General features: G+C 40.8%; 1 pseudogene; it reads right to left on the bottom strand.

Moving 5' to 3' along the window:
* Nucleotides 1–8,486: 8,486 nt before the first annotated feature.
* On the bottom strand, nucleotides 8,487–10,025 carry LOC118543199 (keratin, type II cytoskeletal 8 pseudogene; annotated as a pseudogene).
* Nucleotides 10,026–10,810: the final 785 nt, after the last annotated feature.

The following is a 10,810-nucleotide window of genomic DNA, read 5'->3' as shown; positions in this document are numbered from 1 at the left end:
AAAGTGAAGAAAATTGTAGAGATTAGAATTTCAGGATGGGTGTGGGAATTGGATGTAGTCTATCTATATTTGGAGAATGGGCTTAACTGTGACTTTTGATGAGAATATAAAGAACTTTGCAATATTCAAGAATGTCAATTTTATAGTTTAGAAAATGTGGACATAGGGGCACTTGGGCGGCTCAGTTGGTTAAGCGTCTGCCTTTGGCTCAGGTCATGATCTCAGGGTCCTGGGATCAAGCCCCACATTAGACTCCCTGCTCCACGGGAAGCCTGCTTCTTCCTCTCCCACTCCCCCTGCTTGTGTTCTCTCTCTCACTGTCTCTCTCTGTCAAATAAATAAATAAAATCTTAAAAAAAAAAGAAAATGTGGACATAGATATTTCTTAACAGGTGGGTGAAAGATTCAATGTTATGTTTTAGGAGGAAATTTCCCTTAGCCAAGTGCGCGCTGGGCTGGGAAATGGGAAGAGAAGATAGCACAAGTGGAATGCTGGTGGTGAGCTTGGGAACATACAAGGAAAGTAAATACTGGGACTCAGTTCTGAAGTAGAGTTGAGGCATGCTGTGACTGATTAAATGTGAAAAGCATAAAGATTTGGGGATGGAAATATATTCTGAAGTTTCTATCTTAAGTTTTAGACAAATATGCATATGTCCTTAATGCAGACAAGGGAGTGTTAGGGGGAAGTTGGAGGCATGATGGTAAGAGCACTGGGACATGCCGTGTGGTGACCTTCTGCCTTCGTCACCCTACTGCTGCCCTATCGTTTGTAATTGAGCAACATTTCATTATTCAAGACCCAAGCTAAAGGATCCTCCCCTCTCAGAACTGTTATCATTCTTGTGTTCCTGAATTGAGAAGCTGTTTGTTAGTGTAGTCAGCAGAGCAGAAATACACTCTGTAATAAACCATATTGAAGAAGATACCATGTAGTAGATACTGAAGAGTTGTATAGCCTCAAAATCACCCTACAAAATATTCGTCTCTTTGCAGAAACTAGAGAAGTGAGAAATAAGAGGCAGGGTTATTTTGTAGTTTCTCTATCCTAAATAGAAAAACACAAATTATATATGTATACAGTTATCAAAGCATACTGCTAAATTCCCATTTTCTGAAAAGCAGAAGATGGCTGTGAAGATTTTTTTTTTCATTTTTAACTTTTTTTATATTGCTGTGACTTTAATGTCAATATTCAATAAAGCACCTTCTGGTGCTTTTGATATGAAAATGTGATTGCTATTGAACATTAAACAAGGGATGCTTATAATTTTATGACAATTATGTTTTAGCTTTCCATACCAAAACAATGGTAATCAAATCTCATGCTTGAGAACTTTAGCTGATTGTCATAGGGAGAAGCATCCTGCCACCAGTGGCGTAATTATAGAGGAACATTAATGGGATATTTCACCTTCCTTTGAAGGGTAGGGCTAAGTCATAGTAACGGATATAATGCAGCTATGGGCTGATGGGCTGATGTAGCTTATCAAATCGTGTGCTCAGATGTATTTGCATTATATTCCATTTAAATGCCATGTATTATAATTCAGTTACATTTCCATGTTTAAGGAAATGAGCTTGATACTCCCATCTGCTACAGGGTGTATGGGTCTTCTGAGAATAGAAAAGAAAGAACTACTCTTGTATGCCATTTCACATTTCCTTGGAGTGAGACTTGTTCTCATTTGTATAGGATTCTAAGCAAAATTTCTGCTTTTATTACTTTTTTCTCACCTTTCATACCAATAGAATTCTTGAACCTATCATATTGGAGAGAAGGAACTTTTCTATTGTCCAGAAAAATGGGTCAAATGCTGCAGAGACACTAATTATGTGTGAAGTGTGTAGGAATCAACACCATCCAATTCAGAGGTTACCATGGAATTTATTTTCAAAATGTAACAAAAATAAAACATGCAAGAAAAAGTTTGCCAATGTTTGGTCTGCATTTTAAATGTTCCTGTGAGTTTTGTGTGTGTACTTATGATGATAAGAGGTCACGAAAACTGGCGCCATACCCCAACAAAACAACAGGGATTTTTACATTACATTTTAGAGGTAATTTTGCCAGGGAAGATTTCAACTTGTGAGTAAAAGAATGATTGCATAATGCACATAAGCTTCAGCCCTAAAAAATATAAAAAATAAAAATATATCTGTATAGGTACAAAAGCATACCTCTGTAAATTAGGTTTTTTTATGAACCCAGGTGATTCCAAGGTTAAGCAGACGAGAGGCGACCAGTACATTGGTATTAGCTGTCATTATAAATGGCAGCTCTTGAAGACTATACTCAGGATACATCTGATAATTTTAGCAAAGGAATTTAGAATTCCTTTCTAAAGGAGTTTTAGCAAAGGAATTTAGAAACTTTAATATGAATAATGATGATTATAGCTAACATTTAAGAATTTGCAATGCATCACATGCTTTATATACCTTATCTCACTTAATAAAATCATCCTAGGGGTTAACTCTTATTTTTACCAATTCTACAGATGTGGAAACTGAGACTCACAGAGGAATAAGCAATTTGATGAAGTTCATTGAGTTTGTATGTGGCCAGGACTCAACTACAAGTTTGTCTAACCCACTGGTGTGATGCAAAATGACTAAAAAGTAGCTCTCAAAAAAAAAAAAAAAAAGGTCATTTTTTTTTTTTAGGCCTTTGCCAATGTCCATATTGTAAATACCTTTACCATGACCAATGCAGAATAAAGAACTAAGTAAAATCTGCTGTCATAAATTTGAGTGCGCCCTTATACACCATTGAACTCTGACTCCAAAACTCATTATTTTTACTCTTAAGTTATACTGTAAGTCATAAATAAAATGAAAGAAAAGACAGAAACAGCAAAAGAAACAAAAAAGTAAACTTTTCAGTGGGATTCTGACGAAGTTTCTCTTCTTACTAATCGTGTAGAGGAGTTCTTGCTCAGATCTTACATCCAACCGAAGGTTCATCATCCTAGAGGAACTTCCCAATAAAATTGACTATGTCCAATTTAGTATGAGCCTCAATGCTTAGGAATTAATATATAGGATAAGCATACCCATTTAGTAGAGATCAACACAATATGGGAAATAGAAGAGTAGGTGAGTCAAAAAGAAAGGTATTAAAGCTTGAGAAACTCTTCCTAGAAAACCTACCAGTGATTGCATTGGAAATGTCTAAGAGGGATGAAAAGGTGATATTAACTGATGTCTCCCACTTCTTGGTGACCCTTTATATTGGTTAGACCATTAAATTATCAAAATAGTATTTAAGGTACATATTATTATGGTGCTGATTTATAGATGAGCAAAATGAGGATTATGGTTTATGCTAGAAAAGGAGCAGAGGACAACTCCACCTCAGATTTGCTTTAATCTTCTGTATTTTGCACTGTTCCCCCTCGGTCCAAAAACAAACAAAATCTCTCCAGTTTGTATCCACACTCTACATACTCCCACATCTACTTCTTTACGGATGCTGTTTATGTTTTTCACATCTTGATGCAATTTGGTCTAAGGTTTATTTAAGGTGATTTCCATTCTTTTTCAAAGGAAACCTGTGTTATAGGATTCTATTTTCCAATTAATTAGATGAGTAAAAAGTATGTGGAGAATATGCAATTATATTTATTAAATGATTGGTTTTTCTCCACTCTGGTCTTCATTCCCTCGTAGTCTTAAAAGAAATTAACCTTTTCAATTACAAATTTCTATTTTCACAAAAATCTACTCCCACTGTAACATCTGCAATAACATGCCCTCATTTGTCAAGTGAAAGCTCGATCCCCCATGCTGAGTGCTAGCACATAAATGCAGCCTGACTTCATTACTTTTTTTTTTTTTAAGATTTATTTATTTGAGAGAGAGACAGAGAGCGCAGAGGAGCAGCAGAAGGAGAGGGAGAGAATCTCAAGCAGAGCGCAGAGCCTGAAGAGGGGCTCAATCCTAGGACCCCAAGATCATGACCTGAGCTGAAACCAAGAGTTGGATGCTTAACTAACTGAGCTACCCAGCTGCCCTGCTGGTTTCACCACTTTTAATTTTCTTTTTCTTTCTCTCCATCCCCACCCCCAACTTTAGAGCCTATAAACATGTAAAGAACACATGCTACATAAATGGTTGTCACCTGGTTGATATGAGACTTTGGTGATTAAATATTGAAGAGAGGGATGGAAAAACTATTAAAAATGCAGTGTATTTTAATGGAATCATAGAATATGCTTTGGCAGGAAAGTGGAGAATGTCTATTTTAAACTTTTCATTGAATATTGAGGAATTGAGAACAGAGAACGTTTATTCTTTTTTTTTTTTTAAAGATTTTATTTATTTATTAGAGAGAGAGACAGCGAGAGAGGGAACACAAGCAGGGGGAGTAGGAGAGGGAGAAACAGGCCTCCCGCGGAGCAGGGAGCCTGATGCGGGGCTCGATCCCAGGCCCCTGGGATCATGACCTGAGCCTAAGGCAGACGCTTATCGACTGAGCCACCCAGGCGCCCCGAGAATGTTTATTCTTGCTGGAAATTAATTTTAGGAATATATTGCAAAGAATTAAAAAAATTAAGCAGTGATTTTTAAAAGCAATCACAAATACACATAATTATGAAAAATACATTTTTCTGAGGTTACATATATTTTTACAAAATGAGATCACATTCTACTATCTGAAATGTATTAAGACTTTATTATATGCCAGACAAAGGGCAAGTACTTTCCATGAAGTGTTATTTTAAAGTAAGTTGGTTGGCAATAAATTCTCTTAGTTTTCCTTTCTCTGAGAATGTCTTGATTTCCTTTTCACTCCTGTAACACATGAAGTATCATTTAAAACCTTACAACAGCCCAGCCTAGTGGATACTGTTATTATCCCTTCCTTTCAAATGCAGAAACTGAAGCTTAGAGAGATCTGCTAAGTCCTCCGCGTTCCCAGATCATAACTCACAGAGCGGGTGTATAAATCCTCCTCTGACCCACAATTCCAGGACTGTGAGCACTATATTAAGTATATTAATTTTATTTGTTTTAACCATATTTGTCTCAATTCCAGCCTCAGTTAAATTCATTCTTGATGATTCTCAATGGGCCCAGGAAAGTCTGTATATGCCTATTGGAAGTATTGATCTTGATCCTGTGGCCTGATTCCAGATCTCTCAGATAATATTTCTTACTCAAACAAGTGCTACTGTCAGAAGTTTTAAGCACATCATCGGCGCCCACCATGGTCTACTCACCAGCGCAGACACATCAGTGCCCACTGATGGGGTATTCCCCATACAGATGCATCAGTGTCCACCATGGTGTATTCGCTAACACAGAAGTACCGGTGACCACTGGTGGGTATTCAACAACACAGATACATTAGTGCCCACCATGAGGTATTCACCAACACAGACATCTGCCAGAGCACTGCTGATCCTGCCAACACCCATCGTCCAAAGGCCATATCTTTCCCGAGGGGGCTGATGCCCAGGGCCTCTTCACGTCAAATTAGTGAGAAGGTTGCCTCCAGGCTTTGCCAGGCAGGCTTCATGGAAAGAGGGTAATGTCCTCACTGCAGCCTCAATGTAAAAACTCGGTACATCACAGTTGTCTGAGGGACTTGCCTTTAAGGACTCAGGCCTCCCTGGACCTGCTCCAGGGATGCATATCTGCATTCCAAGTCCAGGCACCCCCTTATCAGGAGGCCTCCTTATTTGAGGGGATCATCTTACCTTTTAATAGATTTGATTTATTTATTTATTTATTTATTTATTTATTTATTTATTTATAGAGCATGGATGGGGGGAGGGGCAAGAGGAGAAAGGGAGAGAGAGAATCTCCAGCAGACTGCACTGGGTGTGCAGCCAATGTGGGGCCCAATCCCACGACCCTGAGATCATGATCTGAGCCAAAATCAGCAGCTGGATGCCTAACCAACTGAGCCACCCAGCTGTCCCTGGGGGGGGGGGTCATCTTATTGGGGATCTTTATTGGGGACCTCCTTACTGGGAGACTTGGCTGAGGCCCCACTGATGGAGTCCTTTTCTACCCGCAGTTCTTCCTCTCTTCTTCCTCCTGGGTCCCCCCACCCAAAAACAGCAGGGAGTTGGGGGACTCCCTGACAATGAGATGATCCTCGTCTACGCTACCTGCAAACTGCTCCCATCAGGTGCTGTTCCACAGAGAACAATGGAACACTGAGGATCAGCACTCTTCTCTGGGCCTCTTGCCTGCATTCTCTGCAGTAAGTGAACAGGGCTTGACTGTTGCTTTCTGTTTAACGTGTGCTCATTGACACTTGATTGCTCCTGCAGGTCCTCCCACCGATGCCCACTGCTGTTGTCCCTTGCCTTAGGATTTACCACCTATTGTCCTCGAAGCTTTTGTTGTGAAGGTTATGAGAGCTTCTTCTTCTTAATATCTTACAATAGTTCAGGAAAAAGCATCTTCTGCTTTACTGACTGTTTTATTGGTCACCTTTCTACCCGTAGGATTCAAAGTTCAGCAGAGGTCAATCTCTTTGGCAGGTGAAGTTGTGTGTTTTGAACCACTGCTTTGCCCCTGGCCTTTTTTTGTTTTTTTCCTTGAATTTATATATGCTTTACTATTTTCTTCCATTTGGAAAAGTTTTGGCCAAGAGTTTTCATGGGAAAGGTATACCCAGGATCCTCTGCTTCATCTGGATTCACCAGTGTTCCTGTTAGGTTCAGACATGTTTAAATCCAGGGGGAAATCCACTTGGTGAAATCCTGGATCCCTACTACATTGATTAATCAAAAATATTGTGTTCTTATGTAACATTGCCATAAAGCTCTTTCATATTATTTTCTCATTTCAGCTTTAAAAGAACTCTGAAAGGGGAGTAGGAAAATATTATTTCCTATGTTGTAGATAACAGGATCAAGCTCATTGCAGTTCAGCCCTTGCTTATGTGCCATGGATTTGAATTCAGTGCTGTCAAATAAAATTCATTTTTATTTCAACTAAACCGTTACCACACTCTCTTCAAAATACATAGTTCCCAAAACTGAAATGAGCAGCAGCGTTGATTTTTTTTTTTAAATAATAGGTTTGAAAAGTGTGAGTTAGCAGGGAAAACAGTGTAAAGTAGCAGATCTGGTTTATTGGTCGAGACCTTGTGCAGAACACTAGGGAGAGTTACACAGCAAGTATTAGATATGATTTCATTTTCAACTGGAAAAATAAATCCCGAAAGAAAAGATTAAGTGAATGCAAACTATAGGAACATACCAATTGCACCCATGTTAACAATCATTGACTGACCAGCAACTTGAGGCACCGGGTGGTATGTGACAAGGGCAGCTAATCAAGCATTAGGATCAAAAGGAATAATTTTCATTTTTGTGTCTTTTTCAAGTCATGTGGCCTGAAGAAGTATAAATTATTAGATATTATGGGCATCCTAGGACCTCTCTTCCAAGCTAAATTTTAGCAACTCCCTCTGATATTTCTTGATTAACCTAGAATCCCAATATATTATTCTCAGGAAAACACATCAAATTAAGTCAGTAGTTCATTACTTATGAATATAGTAAAAATACAAAGGGGATATTGTGAAATGAAATCACACAAAATTAGCCTTAACATTAAAATGTTTGCATTTTACCTTGCAAACATCTTTTAAAAATGCATCCAGTGAAGCATACTATCAAAAATGGTGAGCTACTTGGGGGTCCTAATTTTATACCTTTAAGGGTAGATGTTTTATAATGTTCCCTTAATAAAGCACATATTTTAAATGTTAATTATTCTTCCTTAAATGATATTTTAGACCACTGAAGGCTATAAAAAATTGCTAGCAATATCAAATCATAAAATAGAAAAGATATTTTTTGCATCTGCTTGTTTCTTTCCCCTTATTCCTCTTACACAAAGCTACACATATATGATCCATCTAAACTCTATTACATAACAAAAAACACAGATTTGAAGAAGAAGAAACATCTGTTGTTCTGCTATTCTGGTGACTGCGTTAAATAGATTTAATTAAGTAAACTATCTCTAGTCTTTAGACAGTCAATTTATTAAATAATTCTAAGTAACAACAAGTTGAATAATATAAACTTTATATACACCACTATCCCCATCATGATATCCTTCATATATTTTTTCCAGCTTTGGTATACTGCAGACCTGAGAAATAAAATGTTGGTCATTAACTTTTTTATGTCCAATTTAATAGAGATTATTATTAAAGTCATTAATTTATTCTTTTATTTATTAGTTCAGATTTTAATATCTTTTTTTGGGGGGGATTAGCAGAGCCAGCTGAGGCTTTATTTGGGAAAAGACACTTGAATTGGATTTTAGTTGGGGGCATGGACAAGAGGGGGTACCCAGGGCAGTAGACTCCCCCCAAGGGTAGGCTGAGGACTGGGGCTGAGTCTTAGGTCGCTCTCCTGTTCCTAATGCTCCCGGCACAGCTCCTTTCCCTCCAAAGGCTCTACGGCAGCCACAAGAGTGGGGAAGCTAGGAGGGACCACCGTGGTTGTTCACTTGGACAGGACATCAGAAGACTCGGACACCAGCTTCCCATCACGGGTCTCGATCTTCTTCACGACCACAGACTTGGAGGAACCACCGCCTCTTAAGGAACCAGCAGGGCCGAAACTGGACTGGAAGGAGCTCAGGCCATAGTTGAGGCCAGGGCTTGTGAGGCCCCCATAGGCTGAGCTCAGGCCACCTGAGTAGCCACTGGTGGTCTTAGTATGGATACTCATGTTCTGCATCCCAGGCTCCAGCTGGCTCTCCTCGCCCTCCAGCAGCTTGTGGTAGGTGGCGATCTCGATGTCCAGGGCCAGCTTGACGTTCATGAGCTCCTGGTACTCGCGCAGCTGTCGGGCCATGTCCTGCTTGGCTTGCTGCAGGGCAGCCTCCAGCTCGGACACCTTGGCATTGGCATACTTAATGGCCAGCTCCCCACTCTGCTCAGCATCAGCAATCGCCACTTCCAGGGCAGCCCTCTGGTTTTTGAGGACCTCGATCTCAGCCTGGAGTCGGCTGATGCTCCGGTTCATCTCAGAAATCTCTGTCTTCATGCGATGGAGGTCATCCCCGTGCTTCCCAGCCAGTGTCTGTAGCTCCTCATACTTGATTGGTACATGGTCTCTGCCTCAGCCCGGCTGCGGTTGGCGACGTCCAGGTACTGGGCCTTGACCTCGGCTATGATACTGTCCAGGTCCAGGGAGCGGCTGTTGTCCAGGGACAGCGCCACAGATGTGTCCGAGATCTGGGACTGCAGCTCACGGATCTCATCTTCATACAGCTGCCTTAAGAAGCTGATCTCGTCGGTCAGCCCTTCCAGGCGGGACTCCAGCTCTACCTTGTTCATGTAAGCTTCCTCCACATCCTTCTTGATGAGGACAAATTCATTCTCCATGTCTGCACGCCCTTTGATCTCCTCCTCATATTTATTCTTGAAGTCCTCCACCAGCCCCTGCATGTTGCCAAGCTCCACCTCCAGCTTCAGCTTCTCCTGGCCCAGGGTGTCCAGCTGCCACCAGAGGTTGCTGATGTAGCTCTCGAACATGTTGTCTATGTTGCTCTGAGTGGTTTTTTGCCACTGTAGGAGGCTCCACTTGGTCTCCAGAATTTTGTTCTGCTGCTCCAGGTGCCTCACCTTGTCGATGAAGGAGGCAAATTTGTTGTTGAGGGTCTTGACCTGCTCCTTCTCTTGGGTGCACACAGCTTGGATGTTGGGGTCCACCTCCAGCTTAAGGGGGCTCAGCAGGCTCTGGTTCACTGAGACAGCCGTGATGCCCCCCACACCCCTGGCCCTGCCACCATAGCCCCCGACCACACTCATGCTGCTCCTGCCGCCCACCTGGGAGAAGACGGAGGACCTGATGCGGGAGCCAGGCCCGCTCGTGTAGGAGCAGCTGCTGAAGGCCCGGGCTCCGGAGGTGGACATCTTGTAGGACTTCTGGGTCACCCTGATGGACATGGTGGAGGCCGGAGTGGAGGCTGGAGTGGAGGTGAGTAGGCTGAACCTGACAGAGGTTCCAGAAGGAGCCGAGAAGCTGCTTCTAGCTGGGAACCAGATTTTAATATCTTCTACAGTTGAAACTGAGTTCTAGGTGCTGACAATTGAATGATAAGTAAGAAGTTTAGCCTTGTCCTCACCATGCTCAAAACCAGAAGGAGAAGAAAGAAGAGGAAATCTGATTTTTCTTGTGTGTTAGCAGTTGAGATAAATGTGCTCAAAGTGTTCTTTGGCATGTAATGTAGTCTGGCTAATGGGTCAGAAAAGATTTACAAAGGTAGTGACACTTAAGACACATCTTTTTATTTTGTTTTGTTTTTTGCAGATGTTACTTTAGTCTCAGGTATATAACTTAGTGATTTAACAAGTTTGTACATTATGCTATGTTTACAAGTATAATTACCATTTGTCCCATTACATCGCTATTACAATATCATTGACTGTATTCCTTATGCTCTGTTCTTTATTCTTGTGACTTACTCATTCCACAATTGGGGCCCTGTAGCTCCCTCTCCCTGTCACCCATTTTCCCCAAAATCCCCACCTCTCTCCTCTGGCAACCATCAATTTGATCTCTGTATTTATAGTTCTGATTCTGCCTTTTTTTTTTTTTTTTTTTAGATTTCATTTTATGAGTGGAATCATATGGTATTTGTCTTTCTCAGTCTGACTTATTTCACTTAGCATAATACCCTCTAGGTCCATCCATGTTGTCTCAAATGTCATGATCTCATCCTTTTTATGGTTCCATTGTATATATATACCACATTTTCCTTCTGAATTCATGTATTAATGGCCACTTAGGTTACTTCATATCTTGGCTCTTGCAAATAA

The sequence above is a fragment of the Halichoerus grypus genome, chromosome 12, assembly GCF_964656455.1.
Source record: "Halichoerus grypus chromosome 12, mHalGry1.hap1.1, whole genome shotgun sequence".
Classification (NCBI taxonomy): Eukaryota; Metazoa; Chordata; class Mammalia; order Carnivora; family Phocidae; genus Halichoerus; species Halichoerus grypus.
Note: the sequence above shows the minus strand (reverse complement) of the source record. Positions and strands in the feature narration are given on the sequence as shown.